This window comes from Prionailurus bengalensis, chromosome B1, assembly GCF_016509475.1.
Source record: "Prionailurus bengalensis isolate Pbe53 chromosome B1, Fcat_Pben_1.1_paternal_pri, whole genome shotgun sequence".
Classification (NCBI taxonomy): Eukaryota; Metazoa; Chordata; class Mammalia; order Carnivora; family Felidae; genus Prionailurus; species Prionailurus bengalensis.
The window spans coordinates 143,244,294-143,246,364 of record NC_057344.1 but is presented as its reverse complement, the minus strand read 5'-3'; the positions used below and the strand labels follow the sequence as shown (position 1 = coordinate 143,246,364).

The 2,071-nt window shown below is 42.8% G+C and overlaps 1 pseudogene; it reads left to right on the top strand.

The window, feature by feature from the left end:
• Positions 1 to 595: 595 nt before the first annotated feature.
• Positions 596 to 1,717, top strand: LOC122468242 (annotated as a pseudogene).
• The last annotated feature ends 354 nt before the right edge of the window (positions 1,718 to 2,071 follow it).

Sequence of the window (2,071 nt, the reverse complement as noted above, 5' to 3'; positions counted from 1 at the left end):
CACTTAGGTATATTAACCAATGATTTAAATCAAGGTTTAAGAGTCAGATGTCTTCTTTGACAATATTTTTAAAGACCCACATCTGGTGTAGTGGTGGGAAATATGGTGGAGTAGGAAGATCCTGAGCTCACCTCCTCCCATGAATGTACCAAGGCTGTAACTCCATGTAGAACAACTGTCCCTAGATAATGACGTGAAGGCTAGCAGATTTCCATAGCTAAAGATTTAAAGAAAAATACACACTGAGAAGTGTAGGAAGGGCAGAACGTCCTCTCATCAGGATGCAAACCCTCAGTGTGAAAACCCACAAGTGGGAGGGATAACCCATTTACAGAGGTCTTCCCTGAAAAAGGAAGGTTTCAAACCCGATATGAGATAATCCATGCTCTAGGAAGACAAGCCTCCATAATGCCTGTTTTTCAAAATTAACAGAGCTTAATTCTGGGAGGGCCTGAGGGCTATAGGAAATAAAGACTCCACTCTTAAAGGGCCTACCTGTAATCTCACACTCTCTGAAATTTAGAAGAGGCAGCAATTTAAAAAGGACCTGGGGCTTTCTGCCTGTGGACACCACTGAGTAAGCATCATTAAAGCCTCCCCTCCCACCACGTCTAAGTCAGAGTCTCCCAAAGAGCCTGAACAGTTGTGGAAGCTTTTCATCGGAGGTTTGAGCTTTGAAACAACTGATGAGAGTCTGAGGAGCCATTTTGAACAATGGGGAACGCTTAAGGACTGTGTGGTGATGAGAGATTTGAACACCAAGCGCTCCAGAGGCTTTGGATTTGTCACCTATGCCACTGTGGAAGAGGTGGATGTAGCCATGAATACCAGGCCACACAAGGTGGATGGAAGAGTTGTAGAACCAAAGAGTGCTGTCTCAAGAGAAGATTCTCAAAGACCTGGTGCCCACTTAACCGTGAAAAAGATTTTTGTAGGTGGCATTAAAGAAGACACTGAAGAATGTTATCTAAGAGATTTTTTTGAATAGTATGGGAAAATTGAAGTGACTGAAATCATGACTGACCGAGGAGGCAGTGGCAAAAAGAGAGGCTTTGGTTTTGTAACATTTGACAACCACAACTCTGTAGACAAGATTGTCATTCAAAAATACCATACTGTGAATGGCCCCAACTGTGAAGTAAGGAAAGCTTTATCTAAGCAGAGATGGCTAGTGCTTCCTCCAGCCAAAGAGGTCAAACTTTGGTAGTGGTCGTGGAGGTGGTTTTGGTGGGAATGACAACTTTGGCTGTGGAGGAAACTTCAGTGCCACTGTTGGTGGCAGTCAAGGTGGTGGTGGATATGGTGGCAGTGGGGATGGCTATGATGGATTTGGTAACAATGGGAGCAACTTTGGAGGTGGTGGAAGCTATAATGATTTTGGCAATTACAAAAATCAATCTTCAAATTTTGGACCCATGAAAAGAGGAAATTTTGGAAGCAGAAGCTCCAGCCCCTATGGTGGCAGATGCCAATATTTTGCCAAACCACGAAACTAAGGTGGCTATGGCAGTTCCAACAGCAGCAGTAGCTATGGCAGTGGCAGAAGGTTTTAATTACTGCCAGGAAACAAAGCTTAGCAGGAAAGGAGAGCCAGAGAAGTGACAGGAAAGCTATAGGTTACAACAGGTTTGTGAACTCAGCCAAGCACAGTGGTGGCAGGGCCTAGCTGCTACAAAGAAGACATGTTTTAGACAATACTCATGTGTATGGGCAAAAACCTTGAGGACTGTATTTGTGACTAATTGTATAACAGGTTATTTTCATTTCTGTTTTGTGGAAACTGTAAAGCATTCCAACAAAGGGTTTTAATGTAGTTTTTTTTTTGTTTGTTTGTTTGTTTGTTTGTTTGTTTGTTTTTTGCACCCATGCTGTTGATTGCTAAATGTAATAATCTGATCATGATGCTGGATAAATGTGTCTTTAAAAAAAAATGCACCTGGGCCATAGATGAAAGAGATTTATTGATTAATTTTAGGGTGTGTGCCAGAGGGGCAGGGATCTGGAGGAACTTTCTCTGGGAATGTAAGCACAGGTGGGCTTGCCTTCTTTCAGCCTAGGTCATTCAGTTCTG